Here is a 26,172-nt window from a genome sequence, read left to right on the forward strand (position 1 = left end):
CATAGGTGTCTTATAGGTGAATTGTGTAGGCATGAGCGCTTTATATATTTCGTGGCTTTCCAGAGTGAATAATCAGTTTCTTTATCATCTGTTAAATTTCTCAGATAGTCATTTCAGGATTTCTTTTTAATTTCTAGTATTTCCCTTTTCAGTCTTTGGATGATATTGTTTAATTGTATTATACTACGAATTTTTCTGCTTCAAAATTTAATAGTTCAGCTGTGTTAATTGTACCCCTCAAGGTACATTTAGTTGAATTCGTTTGTTCTATTCTTCAACAAATTCTTCCCAATCTATTCTCTTGTTTGTTAACGTTGGGTTTCTTTCTCTTCTTATTATATTTTCGCTCAAAGTCAGAATCACTGCCGTATAGTTGGATGTTATGTTTCTTACTATGAAGAAATCTAACAGGTCTGGGGATTTCTCTTGATCAGTCGGCCAATAAGTTGGTTTTCCCGTTGACATGTAACTACATCATAGTACAGCAGCTGCTTTATGCAGTTCATTGCTTTTAGTTGTTGCCATTCTGAATCCCGTTCTTGTATTTTGTGCATTGAAATCAATTATAAACTTTTCTCCTAGGTTGCTTAGGACATTCAAATAATATTCCTTTTTTTGATTGTATCTTGGAGGACAACTGTGCAAGGTTGTTTCCGCATTTTCACACGTCCTGAAGCAACATCACGGCTTCCAAAATATGTTTAATGCACTGTCGTCAGCCAGTAACTGTCGGTTATAAAAGCGCGATACTGTCACCAAGCATGAACTTGAAACTAGATCATCCAATCTTGACATATGGATTGAAGATTTGAATTCAGCGCATTAAAAAATGTTAAGAATCGTTGTCATCTGCTCGGGTCCAAAAGTTGACCGAAACTTGTAAACTTATATAATTTAATCTCTAATATTTCAAGATTATCTTGCTAACCGATACTCAATCTTTAAAAATTCTTGGTAGCGTGTCCAAGTGTGTATAATTAATACAATTAAAAGTGTGCTAGTACTGCATGCCCCGCGTCTTCCAGTTTTCCATGTGCTTGTATCCCACACTTACAGTTAGTAAGTGCCGTTCTAGAAAGTTTGACTTCAACTGACTGCGGAGGGTTATTAGCCGGAACCAGTTTACCGGCTACAAGGAAAGAAACGATCAGGAAATGACCGGCGCTCGCGACGTCCTCCCGCAGGATTCGAATCCTGCAGGTCCTAATGGAACGAGCGCCCGTCGCATTTCCTCCCCGCTCGCCGTTTCCACCGCCTCCACACCGGCGTCGATTCCTAATTATTTTCCATCGCTAATAGCCGGTCTGGTATCGGTGCACTCGTACCGACATGGTTTGCGCCCGCTCCCTTCTTGCACCGGCACAACGGGCCGTGGCGTTGCCTTCGCAGTCAGAGCGTGGACGATCTCCGCTGGATGAACGTCACGGATCGTAGGCCAGAGGTCTCGCGCGTCATTTTCGCGGCCATACACCGAGCGCTCTCGGGAAAAAAAATGTGAAACAGCGACTTTTTTCGGCACGGATTTGGTTTAGTGTTTTGTGATTTTTTGTTGTGTACGTTTTTTATAATTATTTTTTGTTTGAACGTACTTTGATGGGATAGAACGAAACTGATAACAGATCGACAATTAATCGCATAGTTTTAAGTTTGTGTGTTGAATGTTGTAGTGTAGTTGTCGGTAAGTTCTTCATTATTTTACTAGTTTCAAAGTACAGTTGGGAGTTAAAATTTATTCAAGAATATTGTGTTTGTTAATTTTTATGAATTGTTATTATTAATTTATTTTTTTGTACAATATTGTTTTAAAATTATTCTGATTGAGGATGGATAATAAGTAATTGTTAAGTCAACAAGTGTTGCTTTAGTATTTTTGTGTAGTATGAACAATAACTCTTTATATCGTGTAGACAGTAAATTCCTTTGATTGATGGACATAGTTAGTTTTATCTGGCACCATTAGAATATATTTTGACGTATTGGTCAAGTGTTTTCTGTGATTTAATTAGACAAGTGTTAAATACGATTACAGTGTAATAGTAATTATGACATTGCAATTTGAAGAATCAAACATTTGTTTTGTTTTATGGTTTTTGAACTGATTAACTATGATGATGATTGTTGTTGCAATAATATTGTTAGGTCAGTGCAATAGTATATCATCTTTTTAAAGTTACCAATATGCTTTATAAGTATATTCAATAAAATAATTACTTTTACTTAAACTTTTACCAATATTCTAAACGTAACGATACTGGGAAATAATAAATATTGGCCATCGGAAGCAATGTTGAAGTCTTCTCTTGGATCGTTTTGCATATCCGTCAAAAGAGTTTGACGAAAAAAAGAACTAGAAGTATTGACTATCTCATACCATATACTTTATCCGTGTCTTAAGCAATTTATGGATGTCATTCCAAAATAACAGACTTTAACTCAAGTTACTCCTTTGAGGTAAACGCATCATCGAGCCATTTTATTCTGTGTTGCTCTGTATATGACCCTATCTATACGAAAAGTTGGTAGTCGAATGTAGCCAAGTCTGGAGGATACTGTGGATGCGGTAAAACTTCCCATCCATGTGATTTCCACACTTCTTTGGCTGGTTTTGCTCTATAATATTTGTTTGATCATACTTTGGTGGGATAGAACTGATAACAGATTAATTATTCGCATATTTTTTAGGTTTTTGTGTTGAATGTTGTAGTGTAGTTGTCTGTAAGTTTTTTATTTATTTCATTACTCATTTCATTATTCATTTATTAGTTAATTTTTATGAAATGTTTTTATTAATTTGTTTTACTATATTGTTTTAAAATTATTCTGGTCGACGATGGATAATAAGTAATTATTAAGTCAACAAGTGTTGCTTTTGTATTTTTTATATAGTATGAACAATAACTCTTTATATCGCGAAGACAGTAAACGCTTTTAATTGAGGGAAATAATTAGTTTTATCTAACACCATTAGGATTTATTTTGACGTAGTGGTCAAGTGTTTTCTGTGATTTAATTAGACAAGTGTTAAAGACTACTAGAATGTAATGATTATTATGACACTGTAATTTGAAGAACCTAACATGAGTACTTACATTGTAATTAAAAATAATCTATTTTGTGTTTTGTTTTATGATTTATTAAGCTGATTAATTATGATGGCTTTTGTTATTGTACAAGATGATTAGGTGACTGTAAAACATTTTTTTATGTTATAAAGATAAAATTTTAGAAGTTTATTCAGCAAAACAGTGATTGAAAAAAATAACAGCTTTTTACCAATATCTTAACTGTAACAATCCTGGACAACACAAATATTGCCCATCAGAGGTAATAAAGACATTAATTTCAATGTTGAAGCCTTCTTTTGGATGATCTTGCATATTCGTTAAAAGAGTTTGAGGACAAATATGTACCAGGTCTGTCGGTAAATTCTTTCCAATTTTCTCGTTAAAGAAAACAGGTAAATTACTAGAGATACTCAAATTTATTTATTTAAGGTATTGACTATTTGATTTCATATATTAAGCAATTTGTGGATGCCATTTTAAAAGAACAGAGTTTAACTCAAATCACTGTTATAAGGTAAACCATTCATCGAGCAGCTTCTGTGAAATCGGTAAAGTACTGCTCTGCAAAATGGTAGTCGAATGTAACCGGGTCTGGAGAGTACGGCGGGTGTTCCATCCAAGTGATTTTCATACTTTGAATGGTTCTGCTGTATATCTTTTGCTGTTTAATGTTGCTGCAAAATCACCGTAATATATCTCCTAGTGTATTGTGGACATTTTTCGATGAACTCACTCACAGTTCAAATTGATCGTTGATTGTCAGCATCGATCAGTATTAACTCTTCCTCCAGGTTTCTACAGTTCATAATATATGTCACCAACCTGATAAAGCTTAGGTTTGATAAGTGATTTTGTCTTGAATTTGAACTTTTTTCCTATATATGAAACATAACGACACTGTATTAGTACAAACATTGATAATGTGAAGCAACGAAGAGGAGAGTCTACCTTTAATTTAAAAAAGTTAAAGCAGACTCAAACGATCACTATTTGTGTATTTTATTTTAAGTAAAATAATAAGTTAATTCAAAAAGTAATAATACAGAATTATAGAATACGTTGGCGCAATGGTCAAGGAGATTGGACGGTCCTTCTCGTGTTGCGATAATTGCGAGTTCGAATCCTGCTGGGGCATGGTTATAAATTAATCTTTGTAATCACTCAGACCAGTCTACCCGACCAAATGTCTTCTAGGATGATCTGTAAATAGGTCACTCGTCAGTCGGTAGGCTTAATGCTGAAGACCGTGGTTCGGAGCCCACGTTAAGCAGTAGGTTCAGTCCAGATAAACTGTAGTTGGCAAAAAGGAGCCTCAAAAAAATAATAGAAATACAGCATTACCAAAAAGCTGATGATTGGAATGTTTTTATTTAATATCTCAGTATAATTTTTTATTTTTAAAATAAATTCTTCTGAACTATTGCTACATTTTATTTTGGACATATTACTTTTTCGATATATAATAGTTATCGTACTATTTAAGAAAAAACTTAATAGACCGTATGCTAATCAGTTTACACTGTCACAAGAAACCATTAATTATTAGATCTTCATTAATAATCGTCAAGGAAATGAAAAAAGCAATTAACCAATCTGTCAAAATAAGTTCTGATAGTGTTAGATAAAACTAATAGTACCTATCATTCAATACAATTTGCCAGGCACACGATCTCAGCAGGACTAACTGAAATTAAAGCGGTCGATTTGTTTTTGATTAGAATAATTATAAAAAATTGAATATATGTTTGAAACTGTCTATATAATATCCGCATAAAGAAAAAACATGTAGTAAATAGCGGTCTTAAAATGCAATTAACCTCTTATTAGTTGTTGATAAAGTTAGACATTCAAGACAATTTATCGGTTATTCATCTGCTAGCTGTTATTAGCCATCCATTAGAATATCTTTTATGGATTTAAAAAATTTTTTGGACAACGAAGTCCGAATAAAATGATTTTTCTAGAAGAATTAAGTGATTCAGTTAAAAGTGAGAGATATTAACTGAAAAGCGTTGATGCATCCATTTTGTAGCTCGAATCTTGCTTCGTAGATCTGCGATTTCTTCCGGTCTCAGCAAAACTTTCTTAAATATATAAAAGTGGTTTCAAAAGAGGCTTCTGGAAATATTTAGGCTCAAATTATTGCCTGAAAATCGCTAGAAGTTTAAAGATATTTGGATATACCAGAAAAGTAACAAAGAATCATCGATCCAAAGGTACATTTATCATTGATTATTGTTTGAGATGTATACGAATAAATTCGGTTATTTAATTACTTGAAAAACGAGTATTTAAAAATGTAGTCCTCAGAAATTCTGACTGTAATTGAGAAAAAAAAAGAAAAGACATTCACAGTAAGACTGAATAAATCCTCCACTCCAATGTTAACAAAGAAGTAGCATAGTAGTACAGGAGACACAAAAGTTTATATAACAGAAAGAACATAGTTTAGTGTTAATTAGTACGTGAGCAGTATTACTTTAGAAACTGAATATTCTGAATAATTAGATATAAATTAATTTTTCTTAATCAAGAACTATTATTTCACACATCTGTTTTACTACAATACAACTACTCTTTATCGGATGTAATTGACGTGATATTTTTCAGGTTTCTTTGTCTGAACAATTAACTTATATACGTCTGGAAGATAAAATAAACAATATAGATTCTGATGTAAAACTAATAGTATGCGTTACTTGAATGAATATTTGTATTCACAACATAAATTGAATTATAACAAAAAAACACAAGAAACTGTTATTAGTATTACGTTAAAAATAGTGTGTCGTATCAAAATTACTTATATTTATTCACTAGAATGTATCAAAAATAACTTTTTGATTTCAAACCTCTTTCGAAATATATACCATTAAAAAATTAATTAGATAAACTTTTGTAGTTTACATCTACTAGTATTTTGCACCAGCACTAGGACTCTACTAACACTAAATAAAGTTAAAAAAAAGTTAAATATTGTTACTAATTAAAGTAAGGTTTTTAATTAAAAAAATAGTGCTAATATATTGAAATTGAACGAAACAAGCTATGTATGAGATATTAATGAAATTTGATTTTTTCATTTGAAATGTACATGTATGTTATCATTCAAATAGCCACCCGGACTTTTCACGGTCACACGAACCCAGTTATTCTAAATCATTAATCTTCTTATTAGCTTTAGTTAAAAGCATTAATAGTCATAATAAAGAATGATCAAGTAAATACGAGAACAATTTGATAAGTTAGTAACTGACATTTTGAACGTCCCGCGTAGTAACTCTAAATTCATCACTGCTGCCCTCAACTGTCATCTATTAATAAACTACTGTGAGATTTTGAGCAAGCTACAATATTTCATTTATGTCTTTTTGTTATATTACGAACTAGAAAAAGTAAAAAAGTTATTTTCGAGTGGTGCTGATTAAAAATTGTTTTTTTTGCTCAAAAAAAAAACAAAACGAAGGAAAGGTTTAATAAATGCCAAGGAGACTCTGCACAATCAATTTCTATGGTTAAGAAATAGTTCACTGAATCATATTGGACAATCGGAGAAATAAAGTACATAAGGTGACTGAGGCTGTAGGCATTTCAACTGAGCGGGTAGTTTATATTTTACATGATTATTTGGCTATAGATGTCATCCATGAGATGGGTGCCTCTTTTCAAACGAATGCTTGGCGATGTTCAGACGCAATCTGAGTGAGTGTATAGTTGGTATCTCCGTGTAAACATACACCAAAGAAGGCCAAGTTATGTCTGCTGGTCAACAAAGTCACGACCACCGTTTTTTTGGGATATACGCAGTATTATTCTTTTCAAGAAGCATCACCGGTGAATATTATTGAGAGCTTTTGGAGATATTTATTATTGATTTCGAGGAAACAAAACATGTGTTGTACCATCAAGATGTTACTCCATTCAGCATATTCTCCATATATAACGTCCTGAGACTATTTCCTGTTTCTAAACATGAAGAAATGGCTGAGGTGGTAAGGGATTTGGGTGGAATGAAGAGGTTAACAATGAAATAAAGGCCTATTTCGAGGGCATTCGAGGGCAATAAGAAAATATATTATTTAGAAGGAATTAAAAAAATGGAAAAAAGCTGAGCTAATAGTTTCTAGTCAAAATAAGTTTATGTTAAGAATTAAACTCTTTTTTGCTTAAAAAATATCTTTCGTTCAAACTTCCTTTCATCTCCTCCCTCATAATTGGTGAATAAATTATTTTTCAATTATTGGTATTGGCACAAAAATCCATTAGAAGTTTACGAAGAATTTACGTTTTTTAGAATTTACGTTTATTAGTTTTGTTAATTAAGAAGTTTATTAGTTTGTTAAGGGAGATTTTAATGAATATAATAGTGTGGTTTCAAAGGATAGTGCTACCTGTTGCATTGATATTAGACCTATAGGGTGATGAAAAGTTTTCAATAGTAACTCAAGAATCTAACCCAATTAATATAAAAGACTCGTCAATAAAAGTGTGTGTTTACAATCGAAAATGTACAATCTGTTGGCATATGTTTGGGGGACATCTTAACGGTATAATCTTTAAAGAATAAAATATCAATATTCATTTACTTTTTTAAAGTTAGCAACCTTCTAAATATATAACATATCCTTTGTAATTTAGTTTTTTAACAGAGAAATTTATTACTGCCCACCCTGTATATAGTTTTGCTAATTTATATTTATCTTCGTCCCAACACCCATCAAATGTTATTTTTGGCGATTATGGGTTAAAAATCGTTTTACTGCTGTAATTTGGAAGTGTTATTTAATTGTTCGTTTTCATGTTGGGTTTATAACGACTAATGTTTTGTGATAGATCATATTAGTTTTATCTAACATTACCAGATATTAGTCTGGTAGTTTGGTTAATTTTCCCAATTGCTTGACAACTGTTAATGACGAATATAATTAATGCGTATTACGATAGAAAATTCTGATAACTCTTTATAGGTTACTTTAAGGTCATAAAATTGATTTTTTTAGTTTTTAATACTTTTAGCAAAATTATGTTATAAAAGTATTTTCTTAATACCTTTAATAGATGTCTGAATTAATGTATAAATTGAGTTATTTAACACAAATATCAGGGCCCGCTTGGTAGCGCAGTGGTAAAATTTATGTTTGTGATTGTTTAATATTTGTGATTGTCCTTAGGCAAGAGTGCAAAATCCGACAAGGAAAATGATCCCAGCCACGCCAGTAACCAGACTGGGTAAGACCGGATATGTTCTGGGTTGATTTCTAAGTTGGTCACTCGTCAGTCGGTAGGCTTAATGCCGAGGACCGTGGTTCGGAGCCCCACGTTAAACTGTAGGTCCAGTCCATATAAACCCCTAGTTGGCAAAAGGAGACTTTAAAATATGTATAAAATCAACAAATATTTAGGATATTAAATTATTTTTTGAGTTTTCGGTTTTATATTTCTACTTTCGAAGGCAAGTAAAGTGTATTAATATTTTTGGAAGTTATGAATATTATTTTTCAAAAGTTTTGTTAGTATACAATTTATATAATTTTATTTATATACTAATAATTTGATTTATCCCAAGATTTCTATAGTGATCAGGTATCCGATAAAGCAAGTGGGTTATGGGATAACTCTCCAGGTGGTCCCCTTTTCTTTTTTTAAGCTGTGACACTAGTTAAAATAACAACGGATCCTATTTCTATTTTATTTGCTCTAATATCTGTTAAGGAGCCGTAAGTTATTATCCCGTAATATATTATTTCTTCGAGGGGACTATACCGGCCTGTGGTTTCGTGAAACCATGAATGGGTGTCGGTGAATATATTAATTTAGGAAAGAAACACGCGTACGGCGCCTCCGCCAAAAACAACACGATCTTCGGTAATATTTCTTCGAAATCTCCGGAAAATGAATTGGTTGAGAGGCGTTTCTCGTTTTTTTCTTCGGCGGAACAAGAAGAGAAAATTGGGCGAGTTTTCAGCCAATTCGCCTAACGGGAACGGCCGAAAAAAGCACGAAATGAAAAATAAAGTTTTCCCTGTTGCTTGGGCCCCGATGGTAATTGAACTCATCCGCGTCGGAATGAACAATTTTAGGAACGCCAAGGAGAAATGACATTAGGAACATATTTTTTTATTAACAAGGAATTGTGCGGAGATCGTTATTATCTACGTGTTTTTTTTTCGCGAAAATGTCAGGGAAACGAATGCCGACAATTTAAACAATCCGTGTTTGACGACTTATTTTTAACGCCATCAAGTCCTAAATCAATAAAACTCTGAACGATGATCATAAAAATGTTATATATTCGTTTAGATTGATAGCGATAACAATAAAAGCGTAAAATTAAACTGGTTTTTTTACATTTATGCGCAGTGTTTCTCAAAAATGAAACATGATTGTGTGAAATTCTATATAAGCCAAGTTAACTAAATTTTTAACCGACTTCGAAAGAGGAGGAGGTTCCATGTTAAGCTGTATATATATTTTTAATGTATGTTCGCCGATTTCTCCGTCAATTATGGACCGATTTTCAAAATTCTTTTTTTATTCGAAAGAGTGCACTTCCGAGGTGATCCCATTGGAACCAAATTAGGATCTGTTCGGGGGAAGGTGGGTAAATTGAGTGAAAGGCTCAAATTTCAAAGGCACGTGCAAAGTTTTCACATATTTTTTATCTAAAATAATCAGATTTTGGATATAATATTGATGCTGAACTGATATGACGGAAAATCGGAAGTCGTTCAGTACAAAAGCGGTTCAGTTTGCTTTTTAAGCACTGGCCATATCATATGGGAAGCCGTAGAAATATAACCGGCAACTGCTTTTATGGTTTAGTGGTTAGACCGTTCAGATAAAACGCGGAGGTCGCGGGTTGGATTCCCGGCGGGGACGATACTTTTTGTTCTTTAGTTTACTTAAATAACCTAGGCTAGGTAGGGGACCCTGGGGCATGAATCCCTCCTTATTGTCAATCATTGTTTCTTTATTCCAATTTTTCTCATACGGACTGCACCTTTATTTGGTTTAACCATTGTAGTATTAAATAAAATAACACTAAAAACAGAAAAATAAAATATTGCAAACAAAAAAATTAAACCGACCTCAAAAAATAAATAAGGAATTTACTAAAATTAAAAAAAATAATCAAACCTAGATTTTTAAGACACAAAAAACATTTTAAAATAAAGTATGTACATAATAATCGCTGTAATAACTAAATAAAACTAAACAAAAACCTTATATAACCTATCACATATATACACGTATTTTATATTCTGCTATATACACATTATTTAGCTTAATACCTACCTAACCTAATTTATCTATTTACAATATTATTTTAACTACTACCAACTGATCAGTTAGAAGTATCATTAGCAACTTGAGCTTTCGATGTCTTCATTGAACATTATAGTTAATTTATCTAAAAGCCTGGTATTAATTGCTGTTTAACATCAATTAAGACATTACTTTAAGCATAAATATTCATAAGCACCTCACATACGAACTAAATTATTTCTATTTGTTTTATTTTAGGTATGCTACTTAGTTTTAACATATATTTAATTGAAATTAACTATTGCTTATAATCAGGAAATGATTAATTTTTTTTCCTAACTATAATAACGGATAAAGGTAAAACATAGGATTCTTCAATAGAAATGGAATGAAATAAATTTCTATACTAGGATTTAAGGGGATATTCTTCTGTGGACAATGGGAAAAATCTATTTTTATTCATATTTTCAAGGTTTAGTTTTTTAAGAACGTGCCCTTAAGAGAATTTTGCGAAATTTAAATTATTTTCGGAGATAGAGCATTTTAACATTTTTCTTAAAGATTTCTATATATTTTTATAACAAAAGCATTTTGTTGAAGGTTAGTACTAACTGAAATAGTTGTGAATGCAATTAAACAAACGCCATTGATGTGTAAAGCCCGGAACCATGTGTTTTCAGCCCATGTGTTTCCGTAATATATCCGTAATATATTTAATAGAAGTCCTATATGGTGCATAATATAACCAGTGAGATTTTGAATTTTAGAAAGCTGTGTGGGAAAGCTATAATGGGTGTGGTATATTTAGTAAACAATGATTCTTTATGAAAATAATAGTTTATAAAATAATGCGAACAGTGTTTTTTCCTCTGAAGTAAATTAAGGTCCCAAAAATTGACCAAAATATAAAACATTAAATTAAAAAATAAATATTATAACCAGCTGGTGATAAAAATTGGGAGAAACAGCATATAATGGGTAAATTGAAAAGTAAAAGAAATTAAATCCATACGTTTTTACTTAGCCCTAACCCTTAAAAGATGCGTGTATAAATTTGACAGCTGTCGGATCATTAGTTTCTGAATTATAGCATTTTGAGTGAAGCAACTTTTGTTGTTGTGAAAAAAATGGATAAAAAGGAATTTCGCGTGTTGATAAAATATTGCTTTTTGAAGAGAAAAAATACAGTTGAAGCAAAAACTTGGCATAATGCCGAGTTTCCGGACACTGCCCCAGGAAAATCAACCATCAAGAATTGGTATGCTAAGTTTAGACGTGGTGAAATGAGCACCGAAGAGGTTGTTACCGACGAAAACATAAAAATCCACAAAATGATTTTGAATGACCGCAAATTGAAATTGAATGAAATAGCAGACACTCTAAAGATATCAACTGAACGTGTATATCATATCATTCACGAATATTTGGGTATGAGAAATCTCTGTGCAAAGTAGTTGCCGCGCGAGCTCACTTTTAACCAAAAACAACGACGAGTTGATGATTCGGAACAGTGTTTGAAGATTATCAAGCGTAATAAACCCGAGTTTTTGCGTCGATATGTGACAATGGATGAAACATGGTTCCATCACTTCACTCCGAAGTTCAATAGACAGTCTTCCGAGTGGACTGCACACAATGAACCCGATGAACCAAAACGTGGGAAAACGCAACAGTCGGCTGGCAATGTTATGACGTCTATATTTTGCAATGCGCATGGAATAATTTTCATTAACAACCTTGAAAAATGAAGGACCATCAACAGCGACTATTACATAGCGTTATTGGACCGTTTGAAGGACGAAATCGCCGAAAAACGACCGTATTTGAAGAAAAAGAAAGTGGTGCTTCACCAAGACAATGTACCGTGTTACAGTGAAAACGATGGCACAAATCCATGAATTGGGCTTTGAATTGCTTCCTTATACTCTGTATTCTCCAGATCTGGCCCCCAGCGACTATTTTCTGTTCTCAGATCTAAAAAGAATGCTCGCTGGGAAGAAATTTTCGTCGTAATTTTGTTAAAAAAATATGTTCTACTATGGTAGTACTTTTCAATTGACCTATTACAGTTAACTGAAGAAAAAATAATTGTTTTTCATTAAAACTCGTCCCAGTAATACATTTTAAAATTAATTTGAAATCACAATTTTTTCCATTGACCTAATAACTAAAAAGGACAACTTTTATTGATTATTTTAGAACATATTTTAATTTATGTATTCCATCTATCTATTTTCATTTATAACGAGAATAGTTCATATATGTGGTGGTTATAATATGCCACCACGTGAATAAATGTTTCTAATGGCTGGTAAAGGGACCTATTGCAATACGAAACTTTTGTGATATATTAGACCCAAATGATATTTGTCGTATACGCCGTTGCCACACCAGACCGAATATATCCTGATTTTGTTGTTAATTGTGATTTAGTTACGTCAAAAAACAAATATCAAAGCTGTAGCGAGGAGAACATCGCTCCACCATTAGTAATCGTTTTATTGATCGATTTCTGCGTTTTTGCGCGTCCGCTTCATCAACTAACATTGAAAATGTTTCATTATACTTAATGTATCTACCTGATACGGTCAATACTCGCCGATAATCCAAAACGTTTCCGAAAGAAAATAATAAAGAAAAGGACGAAGAAAACCAGATATAAAAACGGACTGGTTTGCTACTGGGTTTGACTAAAAATGGTAACAGGTCGGCATATCTATAACAGCTGGGGATGAACCAGTGCCGGTGAGCGCCACAAAAACATTTGAAACCACTGAAAGGCGGCCGCCCGTTGGGTTCGATCGTCTGCTTCTTCGCTGAAGATTCTCTGTGAGTCACTACGTTATTGTTTGGTTAATGTAGTTCATGTTAGTTCACTTTGCTACCGAACGAAGCAATTAAATTTTGATTATTATCAGCTTTTATTACGTGAATTTAACTTTTTCTAAAATACGTATTTTTATAATTTTTTATTTCTTTTTATCTCTTGTTAGTTTTAAGGAATTTAAATTAGAAATAAATGTTTCTTATTTCACATATCTCCTCAACATAAAATATGGGCTGAAAAATCCAGGGTGTAACAAAGGAAACGCGTTTTTTTTTTGGTTCAAAATTGGTTTTATTCTTCAACGTAATCTCCATCAAGAGCCACATAATCATTCCTGTGTCGCTCTTACATTTTAATGCGACTATTGTAGAACAATTTATCTTTTGCCTTAAAATAGGCCTGTCACCAGTTATTTTTTACTCAGATGACGATTGTTTTGATTCCAGAGTGAAGTGATGGATCCATGTGCCATTTATTGTCACATATCGACACACAAATTCCGCTTTATTGTATTTAATTTAATTTTATTATGTTTAAATATGGCAAACTTCTCAGAATCATCAACACGTTCTTGTTTTTGGCCAACAGTGAGCAAATGTGGCAACTACTTCGAAAAGAGTTTTGTCGTAGTCAAAAGCTCTGTTTATGATGGTAGTTAACTCACGCCACTTCACTTTTCGATCATTCGAAACGATTTTGTGGATTTTTTTTTCTGATATTACCGCCTCATTTGGACGTCCACTGCCTTCTGCATCATTGTGTATCTACAACCACGTTTGGAGTGGCCTCATTTTAACACTCTTCAAGCTATTGCTTCGCTTGAACACTATTTTTTCCCATCAGGAAGCAGTGTAAAACATGAAAAACTGCTGTCACTCTTAGCACAATAACTCACAAACTTATGAGTACAATATCATAAAATTTTTAATGTTGGTACTAATTGAAAGAGCGGTGAATGCAATTTAACCCATCTCAGCCCATATGTTAAATACCTTATCCTTCAGATATTTTTGATTCCTTCGGAAATTTCCTTTCTTTTCACCAACAAACTTCTCTACTAGCATACTGTGCACTGGACTTTGGCTTGGATTTTTTGTCGCGTATCATATATACAGATGGTTCAAAAAATAAGGAAGCTGTTGGCGCTGAGATTTTGAGCGAGTAAATTCTCGTAACTTTTGTCTCCCTAAACATCTACTATCTGCACTGCTGAACTGTTTGCCTTGTTGAATCCTTTGAATAGCTTCTGAATGGGGAATCTAGCAAATGGCTGATCTGCACTGCTGTTCCAGTGCTACTTAACCACAATCTCACCATCATCCAATAATTCTAAATATTCTCAACACTCCACATGAACAGACAATATTAAACCAAATGTTGCTTCCATTGCCTGGATATTGCTGGAGCTACAAGGGAAATTAATTGGTTGATCTCCGTGCCTAGTAGACGCCATCCCGAAAGGTATCCGCTATTATCACACAATACTATATAAAGACCTATTCCCTTTTATTGAATCTAATCTTAATGATTTAAATCAGATTGCTTGGGACCTACTTGAACCTATATGCAATAAATTATGGTCAATAAACCTTGATTTCCTATCGTCCATTATCATCGCCAAATCTGAATCCACTCAGATCATCTTAAAATGGCTCATGCTGAGACATTGTAACGCTACGCAATTGATATATTTTTTGAGAGAGATTTTGAGGGATATTTTTTGAGGGAGATTAGCCCTAGAATGTTCCCGTTGTGGCGCTCCATACTCAATATGTCACATTTTCATGGAATATTCGCTTTTGATTCGTTAAAGTGGATATACCTTATGATTTAACTGACATATTCATTCCCATAAATCTGTCCAAACCCTTTCTGTTTTACTCATTTTTTATTGTATATAAATCGCTCTATATTTCTATATATTAGTTTTTTAGTCGCCAAATAGCATAACGGGTCATTTGAAAAGCCTCCGGCCTGACACATAGATGGCGCTACTAGACTTACATCCATATGTTTTTTAGTTAGCCCTAAGCCTCAAAAGTTGCGTGTATAAATTTGACAGCTGTTTGATCATTAGTTTTGTGAATTATAGCATTTTGAGTAAAGCAACTTTTGCTATTGTGAAAAAAATGGATAAAAATGAATTTCGCCTGTTGATAAAATATTGCTTTTTGAAGGGAAAACAATACAGTTGAAGCAAAAACTTGATTTGATACCGAGTTTTTGGACACTGCCCCAGGAAAATCGATCATTAAGGATTTGAATGCTAAGTTTAGAGGTGGTGAAATGAGCACCGAAGACGGTGAACGCAGTGGATGCTCAAAAGAGGTTGTTACCGAGGAAAACATTTCAAAAATCCACAAAATGATTTTGAATGGCCGTAAATTGAAACTGAGTGAAATAGCAGACACTCTAAAGATATCAACTGAACGTGTACATTATATCATTCACGAATATTTGGGTATGACAAAGCACTGTGCAAAGTGGATGCCGCGCGAGCTCACTTTTGACCAAAAACAACGACGAGTTGATAATTCGGAGCAGTGTTTGAAGATGATCAAGAAGTATGTAATACATATTCGTCCATATGATCAAGCGTAATAAACCTCAATTTTTGCGTCGATATGTGACAATGGATGAAACATGGGTCCATCACTTCAATCCAAAGTCCAATAGACAGTCTTCCGCATATGATGAACCCGCTCCAAAGCGTGGGAAAACGCAATAGTCGGCTGGCAAGATTATGGCGTCTGTATTTTGGGATGCGCATGGAATAATTTTCATTGACTACCTTGAAAAGGAAGGACCATCAACAGCGGCTATTACATAGCGTTATTGGAACAATGACAATCACCAAGACAATGCACCGTGTCACAAGTCAGTCAAAACGATGGCAAAAATCCATGAATTGGGCTTCGAATTGCTTCCTCATCCACCGTATTCTCCAAGTCTGGCCCCGCGACTATTTCCTTTTGTCAGATCTCAAAAGAATGCTCGCTGGGAAGAGATTTTCATCGAATGAAGAGATGATCGCCTAATCTGAGGTCAATTTTGAAGCAACGGACAAATACTACTACTAAAATGGTATCGAAAAGTTGGGGGGTCGCTATAATTAGTGTATCACCCTTGAAGGGAATTATGTTGAATAAAAAAACTAATTTTGCAAACAAAATATGTTTTACTATGGTAGGCTGGGGACTTTTCAATTGACCCGTTAATTTAAAAAGTTATAAATATTTTTCCCTCTAATAACACCATACCTTGTGCTTCGTATCACTGCTTTCAATCAACCCAGACATATATTATATCCATCAACACTAATAACTGAACGAATATATTTTGAAAAAGTAAATTCATTTGACCTGTTATATGCTGATGGGACTTAAAATACAAGAAATTAGTATTTTTTACAGGCTTTAATACAATTTTCTGGTTAGAAATAGTGATAAAATACCATTTAATTTGATATACATTATATTATTCCTATTCTTTCTTTTTAAGCAACATTTCTAAATCATAAAATATTTTTCCATACCACTGTTTACCATAATATACCCCATAACTTTTCGATTAACACTCATATTAGTTTCTTTTTACCAATTAGAGTTTAACGTGGACTTTGAACCTCCGCTATCAGCATTAAGTCTACTAACTGGATTGGCTATTTCTCGTCATGCTTTACTACTTGTTGACATTGCTGTATTGCGATAAAATTTCTGGTAGTATTTGACTGCAATAAATCCAACTTATCGAAACCATCATTTGGGAAACAGATCAGCCATAGTTAATGCAACAAGTCTAGCAGTGTAGCTCAGACATAGTACAAAAGACATAACAAAGTGATCTTTCAATACATATTCGTCCATATGTTCAAAAACTATGTAAATATTTTATTGTGATGCTGACTCTCGCCTGGCTTCAACAAATTCGCTTGATTTTTACTTCAAAATACAATGGACTATACGTAAATAATGCTTTGTTATTGTTACACCAATTATTTGTTTGAAATGTGCTAGATCAATCTCTTAATGATTATACTAAGATTGTGAATTAGTTTTAATGGTTATATTACATCGGCATTTCTATAACTATGCTCATATTCCTATATCATTGATTATTATTATCGCGATATATTTTTCTCAGTTTTTTGTTTTCTTTGCAATTCTTGGACAATAGTTCGCTTCACTGTTGGATTGGGACATATTTGACATATATGCGATTCTTTGTCACTCGAATCGATGTACCTCCCAAAAAATATTTGTATAATATTTACGACTAATTAAAATTGTAGCTTTTACTGTCAGTAAAACTCGCAAATTATAAAAAAATAATTCACCGTTTTTATGGTTTATACAAGATGACTTATTTAAAGTGCTGTAATGTATAAAGATATATCAGATAAGGCAAGTTCAGTTCTTGTCATGTTGCATAGTAAATTGAGAGCCTTTTCCGTCGACTTATAGGTGATTTTCTCGCGAGTATATACTTAGATCAACCTGCAGAACCGGTTCGAATTTTTCCCGGGTTATAACAGGCGTTTGTGGCTAAACTAGATGGATTTTTCAATGTCAGATACGCGGTAAACACCATCAAACATAAACTATAATCACAGTGCATATAGAGATTGAAGTTTGTACGCAATTTTGGAGAATTGTTTCGCGACGTTCAATATCAAGATGCCCATTTGATTAGTTCATTTCATTTCTAAAGTGCGTTTGTTTTTATTTTGGGTTCAATTTTCTGCATGCAGAAGTAAATAACAGTGCTTTTAGCGTTTTGCTACGTTTTCGTGATTAAATCATAATCAAAATTAGTTCGTAACATTCATTAAGCAGTGTAACCGTACAGAAAATGATGATATATCGTTTTCCTTTCAAGAAGTTTGGGACTCTTATTTAGAAAATAGATAGGTCATCAAAAAATTTCAAATTATTTAGATTAAGCATGTGTAATGTGATATTTTTACCTGCTAGATATACAATTATATATATATATATATATATATATATATATATATATATATATATATATATATGAATTTTGTATATTGTTTTTAAGAATATTAAGTTATTTTTCACCGCGTTATCAATAAATGAGCGATAGTTTTCAATAATATCAATAAATATGCGAGAGTATTAACCCAAAATATGTTTAAATGGCACTCGTTCAAAAATATGAAGGTATGAACGTATAATGGTAAGTTGCATCGCATTTCAAAAATATGCTTATTAAAGTAGTATAATTATTTTTCTGGGATGCTTTCTAAGTTGCTCACTTGCCAGTCGCCAAGGGCCTTGGTTCGGAGCCCACGTTAAACTGTAGGTCCAGTCCATAAACCTTTGTAAGTATCATTTTTAAGGTATCAATTATTTTAATAAATTGAAATAATTTTTTTAAGAAATATATTTGGGCTATAACTAATTTGTTTCATTTCATTCCTAGATTTGTCTATGTCAATAATGTCACACTTATTATACACAAATTTTTTAAAACATAACAGGTCGTAATAATAAATTATAATATATTATGTTAAGAGTATGAATGATAAGCGTATGATATTTATGTTTTTGTATGGCATAGAGCTATACAAATAATAATATATATTATAAAAATTGGATTCTTGGAAATGAATATTAGAATTTTATAAACATAATAAAACAATTTTATTAATTTACCATTTCTTTTATTTACACAATTTTTTTTTAATTGAAAGTTTTATTTGTCTTCTCGAACTTCAACAAACTAATCAAAATTTCTTCAAGAACAAGATCATTTCTTTACTTATTTGTGTCTATAGTGCATATTTCAACTAACCAATCAAATTATTAGAATAGTAATTACAGTGCTATCTGGAAATTGGACGTAACTAAGCTTCTTCAGAGACGTCTATTTTTTATAATTATTACTCTTACTAGTTCCACAGTCTGCCCACAGAATAATAAGTATTTGTTATGTTTATACTATATAACATGGAATGTAGAAAATAACTTCATTAAGTGATCTCCTGTATAAAATACTAATTTAATTAACTAGTCTTATTTTAAAGCTTATTGTAAAGTCTATATATGTCCAATAATCAGATCGGATGGTGTTAGACGTTTTAGTCTACGCACTTCACTGTCACTTCGCATATTTAGCTGATTAGCGAGTATATTGGGATGCACTGACACTCTTTAGGAGACACACGTTCTAGAGGAATATCGCGTACAGAGCATTGAACACGCAACACATTATTTTGGAACCTTTGTATGATGGATATATTAAACTTGCTAGCGGTTCTGCATAGTTGGATTCCATATGACCAAATATTCTTCAGTATAGATTTATACAATAATATCTTGTATAATGATAACTTGTATTTGCGCCCGATATAAGCTAATACATTTGGTGGAGTTTATATCCAAGTTTTTCCCGTTTGGCGAGTTTGTATTTCTGCCAAGTTAGGCGTCGATTTAGGAGGATACCAAAATATTTATCATCTTCTGCTTGCGAGAGTTGACAATTATTGATATAGACTGGTGGTCATGTTCTTTTACGTAGCGTAAAAGTTATATGAGTGGATTTTGTCTCGTTGACATTTATACGCCATATTTTCAACCATATTTCTATTTGATTTAGGTGTGTTTGTAGATTCATTGATGCTATGGCTGGATCTTCATGAGTGGCTAGTTACAATAATTATAATTTTGGCCATATATCTCTTGTTAACAAGCATATGCACCTGTGCTATTGTTCCATGCTTATTGTGAAACCCAAAATGGTGTTCTGGAATGATCTTTCTTTTTTCTATTATACAATTGAGCTTCTTTATGTACATTTTCTCAACAGCTTTTGAGATTATCGGCAATAAACTTATAAGCTGGTAGGATGTGACATCTTTTAGTGTTTTCCCTGGTTTGAGAATCATTATTATTTGAACTGCTTTCGAGATGCTGAGAAAACGATTAATTCGTAAGAGACACCTATTGAGTTTTCTCTCTATTACTATATATATACTAATAGAATCATATTCTATGACTTTAAAGCAGAAACAATTAATCTTCGCATTACGATCGTTGTTGCTCGTGCCCCGGGGAGATCGTTCCTCGTCGCTCGGAACTTTTTTCCACGTTGACGAGCCAACGCGAAAGTTGGGCCTTTTGATAGTTCTTTGCCTTTTTGCCAGTTCCCGCCGCCGCCTCCGTGGCCTCCCGACTATGAAGTTTATGTGTTTCCCGCGGCTATAACTCGTCCCCGGTTAGTCTATGCTTCAGTTAACTTCTTTCCGTTGTTAAAAATAAATTTTAAAACAACGCCAGTTTGGGGCAATTTCGTTTGTGAACCGGCCGGAAAAAACTACCGAGTCAAACTCGCCGAAAACCTTTCCTTCTATTATTGCTTTCGTGCTCTCGCAGTCATTAAGCGTGTTGGAGAGGCCGGTGTTGGTCGGATTGATCGTTTCCAGTTTCGTGAATTATTGTTGTTTAAAATTGTTTCATCTGGTCTCTCGTGTTTAAATTGGTTAGTGGTCGAACCCCGTCCGTAATTCATTAATTTAATTGTATTCTCAAAAAATTAAAGGGGTGAAATTCCTATTGAACAACAATGTTTTCCACTTTTAAGATAATAGCTGTCATACAGGGTTAAATAAAATACGTAATTTAAATACAAATCCAAAATATGTATTTATACTTTAATTGTTTCTTATAAGTGCAATTTCTAATTTGTATCTCAAACACCTGACCGATAAACTATCATCAAGAGTTTAAAAGTAATCGCAGAAGAAATACATATTTTTCCAGGGTATCAACACTGAACTACATCCAATTTCAGATCCATTGTTATAGCTCTTTTATACAGCTGATGTACCGACCTCAAACACCACTACTGAGGCAGCACATGCGGACGATACGGTGGTTTTATCATCGCACGAGTATATACTTAGATCAACCTGCAGAACCGGTTCGAATTTTTTCCGGGTTATAACAGGCGTTTGTGGCTAAACTAGATGGATTTTTCAATGTCAGATACGCGGTAAACACCATCAAACATAAACTATAATCACAGTGCATATAGAGATTGAAGTTTGTACGCAATTTTGGAGAATTGTTTCGCGACGTTCAATATCAAGATGTCCATTTGATTAGTTCATTTCATTTCTAAAGTGCATTTGCTTTTATTTTGGGGGCAATTTTCTGCATGCAGAAGCAAATAACAGTGCTTCTAGCGTTTTGCTACGTTTTCGTGATTAAATCATAATCAAAATTAGTTCGTATCATTCATTAAGAAGTGTAACCGTACAGAAAATGATGACATATCGTTTTCCTTTCAAGAAGTTTGGGACTCTTATTTAGAAAATAGATAGGTCATCAAAAAATTTCAAATTATTTAGATTAAGCATGTGTAATGTGATATTTTTACCTGCTAGATATACAATTATATATATATATATATATATATGCTATTTATGGTCCAGTCCATAAACCTTTGTAAGTATCATTTTTAAGGTATCAATTATTTTAATAAATTGAAATAATTTTCTCGTGCTTATATTGGTTAGTGGTCGAACCTCGTCCGTAATTCATTAATTTAATTGTATTCTCAAAAAATTAAAGGGGTGAAATTCCTATTGAACAACAATGTTTTTCCACGTTTAAGATAAAAGCTGTCATACAGGGTTAAATAAAATACGTAATTTAAATACAAATCCAAAATATGTATTTATACTTTAATTATTTCTTATAAATGCAATTTCTAATTTGTATCTCAAACACCTGCCGATAAACTATACATCAAGAGTTTAAAAGTAATCGCAGAAGCAATAAATATTTTTCCAGGGTATCAACACTGAACTACATCCAGTTTCAGATCCATTGTTATAGCTCTTTTATACAGCTGATGTACCGACCTCAAACACCACTACTGAGGCAGCACATGCGGACGATACGGCGGTTTTATCATCGCACGAGTATTCAATATCAGCTACAAGGAATATTCAACTTCATCTCCAAGGCCTTCTACCAAGGCGAGTAAGACAATATCTACTCACCTAATGTTCAACACATTTAGAAGGTTTCTCCGGTTTATCTCGATAATCTCCCGCAAGCAGAAAATGTTAAATATCTGGCAGTGCATCTGGATCGACGCTTAAATTGGAAGAAATATGTACTAATAAATTGTATATAACTTGGACTTAAACGAAGTCAGATGTATTGGCTCATAGGACGTAAATCCCATTTTCTTCTTCAATCAAATAATTAATTAATCTTTAAATAATTAAATATTGCTGTATTCCAGTAAGTAAGTCCATTCTTAGGCCCATATGAACGTATGATATCGAACTGTGGGGTGGTATTAGTAAATCCAACATAGATATCCTCAAAGATTCCAAAATAAAGTGCTACGTTCCATCATTGACGACCAGTAACACTTTAATTCAGTGTAAAGTAGCGGAAAGGGTGTCATTGCAATCGAATGCACCCAAATAATTGATGTGCGTGATACCAGAAGAAGAACTAAAATAGAACTTAGAAAGAAAATGTTTTTAAGCTGTCGCCTGAAATAAATAGAGCCGTATTGTTGTCATGCTACTACCCTAGTTACAAAATGTTGTAAAGCCTCACAGCATATTATAGGCTAATAATTTTAAATCTTGCAATTCATACCTAAAATTCATAAAAAAAAACAGTAATACTTGGGAGTAGCAGGCGAAGCATTGTTAGTAAAGAAGATAAAGTAGCGGACAGAGACAGCTTAGGACAGGAGCTAGCTTTCTAAACGATAAAAGCGAAATGTTTACCATCCCTGAACGCTATCCATATTATGTGTTCACACAATATAACAGAATGTTAGGCCTTGTAGAAATATTATTTTTTTTAGCAGGTTTTATTGATGCCCCAAAAAGATGTTGCTTGTCTGATAGTACATCACTACATAGTATAAAACAAAGTCGCCTTTTCTGTCCCTATATCCCTATTTGCCCTTAAATCTTTAAAACTACGCAACGGATTTTGATGCGGTTTTTTTTTCAATAGATAGAGTGATTCAAGAGGAAGGTTTATATGTATAATACATGCATAATATACTAAGGCAACATTGCTAATTTTAGAGGTTTCTAACGTGATGTCGTAAATTAACCTATTTTTTAGGCTTATTTAGCAATTAGCAAAAACGCTGCCTAACCCTACGAGTTAGATCAAATTAATGTACTACAGTATTGTACACCATAAAAAGGTCTACAAAAAAGTCCGCGATGGTATATGTTTATCTTTTAGGGATAACCCACATTAACCATTTTTATTGTTTACTTTTTACGTGAGAAAATGGCTTATTTACGAAGCTATTTTAAGCAATACGGCATTAATCCTTATCGAATTAAGCACCTTAAATACAGTGCAATTAATATAGATCAATATGGTTCCTTACAGCATGTAAATTAAATAAATATTTTCGGAGATATTACAAATTTAAAATTTGCGTTTAAAAATGTGTAATGTAATAAAAATTGTATGAATTTAGATATTCCAAAGATAGCAGGAAATCTTCATAGTAAGTATAGGGGAAGAGGAATTGTTTTACTCCAAATTTAATGCGTGCAGGCCAAGGGCAGTAATGAATGAACCAAAAATACTGGATCGATTTTAATCATGTTTTCATTGAGTGACATAGGCATATATATTTTATGCCCGTGCAAAGTCGGAGCGGGCTGCTATGTTTTTATATACAACGTTCATATTTTTTCTGTATTGTATTTAATTTAGTATCAGCATTGCACCCGTGCGAAGCCGGGGCGGGTCGCTAGTTTAATATCTAGTGTTCATAAAAGGAAATTCTTCTGTTACTGATTAATAGGTTCATAAACTGACTGTATTTTAGAATTTGTATTTTGAATTTTAAATTAAAAAAAAATTAAAATACTGTATTTTGTAATTCAAATACACGACTTAAATATTTTGTATTTAACTAGATCGATGACAAGACATTACCGATAACAATGGAGTATTTTTGGTTTAACTAAATTTTTTATGCAAATTAGTTTAATTTTATGCAGGTACTATATAAGCATCGCGAACTAATTCAACAACTTGCAAATTAGCTTTGTAAGAAGATAGCTTGTAATATATAAGTTTTATTAAATATCTCTCATCGCTGTCCACTAATTTCTTTAATGTTTATTTAATAAAATATTTTGGATAAATATGGAACTCAGTAAACATTCAGAAACAAATTAGCAACAAATTAGATTTTTTTTGTGTATTACTTTTACTTACCTTTTACAAATTAGTGGTTTATCTGGATTGGATAGTTTCAACATGGGCTCCGAACCACGGTCCTCGGCATTAAGCCTACCGATGAAGGGTGACCAACTTAGAAATCATCCCAGAAGACATCCGATTTTACCCAGCCTGGTTACTGGCGTGACTAGGATCATTTTTGTTGTCGAATTTTGCACTCTAGGATAATGACAAATATTAAACAATCACTAACATAGATCTATGATCATGCCCCAGCAGGATTCGAACCCGCTAGGTTTATTTTGTTCGCAATTTAATTTTGTGTATACATCACAAGGTTTTATAATTATTTTTGTATTGTTTGGGCTTGGCACCGACTTCAAAGTTGATTAGTGGGTATTAGTTAAAATAATATTGTAAAGAAATAAATAGATTTAGATAGGTAATAAGCTAACTTAGGTGTATATCATAGAATATAAAATACGTGCAGATGTTAGGTTAAATAAGTTTTTTCTTATTTAGTTATTACAATGATTATTATGTACATATTTTATCTTAAAAGGTTTTTTTTGTGTGTTAAAAATCTAAATTTAATTGTTTTTTAATTTTTATTGAGTTCCTTATCTATTTTCTGAAATCGGTTCGATATATTTGTTAAAAATATTTTATTGTTCTTTTTTAGTGTTGTATTATATATATATATATATATATATATATATATATATATATATATATATATTATTATATTTATATTATTTATATTATTATTATATTTATGAAGCATTACGATGATAGCCCAAGTAAAAGTGCAGCGCGAATGAGGAGAAATACGATTATAGAAACAATTATTGAAAATAAAGAACACTTCAGGCCCCGAGTTCAGCTACCTAGTCTAGGTCCTGATTTGACAAAGTTTCCAACTAAATTAGAGCAAAAAAAGTTTCCACTCTCGTTGGGAATCGAACCCGCGACCTCCGCGTGTGAGCTTAATGGTCTAACAAACCATAGAAACTTTAAGTATAATAACTGAACGGTTTTTACACCGAACTACTTCTGATTTTTCGTTACATCAGTTCAGCAATAGCATTGTACACAAATATTTAAGTATTTTAGATAAATAAATATGTGAAGACTTTGTACTTGCTTTTGAAATTTGAGGCTTTCCCTCGATTTCGCCAGTTCCCCTCATCAGATCCTGACTTGGTTCCAATGAGACCATCAACATACATTTAAAAAAATACATACCACCGAACATTGAACCGTCCTCCTCTTTGGTCAGCTGCTTCTAACTATTTCAGTCGATTAGAGTATTCTGTATTAAGTCAAATGCTTTACATGTCGTATATTTACACCATATATTGTAAATTATTGAGATTTACTTAATATAAATTCTATAATATGACGTAATAATTTATCATTTATTTGAAAACTGCATTACTTTCCCATAGTTTATTATTATGCCTTTAGATAACAGTAATAACTAGTAATGATAACAGTAAGTTCAACTGGTAAAATGTGGTAATTCATCGATATCTTTCATAAGGTTAAAAACCATATAACGATTATAGATTTACGGGATATTTTATAAAAATAAATACTAGGAAATAAATGTCAACGTTCCTCATATTCTTTTAATGTATTCTCTTAAATCTTTATATTCTTTTTCTTCTTATTTTTTCTAACTATAAGTGCATATTTAAGAAGATTTATCAGATCTAAAATTTGAATTTTAATATGTTTTTTTTGTTAAGTCTATTGTCAGATCGAGATGTTATCGGTTATATGGGTCGATGCATTCCTT

The 26,172-nt window shown here is 32.7% G+C and overlaps 1 protein-coding gene across 1 annotated transcript in view; it reads left to right on the plus strand.

Moving 5' to 3' along the window:
- Window positions 1-1,385: 1,385 nt before the first annotated feature.
- The window catches only part of LOC143191537 (kinesin-like protein CG14535), a 660,599-nt gene continuing 635,812 nt past the window's right edge, over window positions 1,386-26,172 (plus strand). The window contains exon 1 of the mRNA XM_076396712.1: window positions 1,386-1,678. The gene's annotated coding sequence lies outside the window, so the exon portion shown is untranslated. The remainder of the gene's footprint in view (window positions 1,679-26,172) is intronic.

The sequence above is a fragment of the Rhynchophorus ferrugineus genome, unplaced genomic scaffold (assembly GCF_030347505.1).
Source record: "Rhynchophorus ferrugineus isolate W39M unplaced genomic scaffold, kcgeb_rfMv2 rfM2, whole genome shotgun sequence".
Classification (NCBI taxonomy): domain Eukaryota; kingdom Metazoa; phylum Arthropoda; class Insecta; order Coleoptera; family Curculionidae; genus Rhynchophorus; species Rhynchophorus ferrugineus.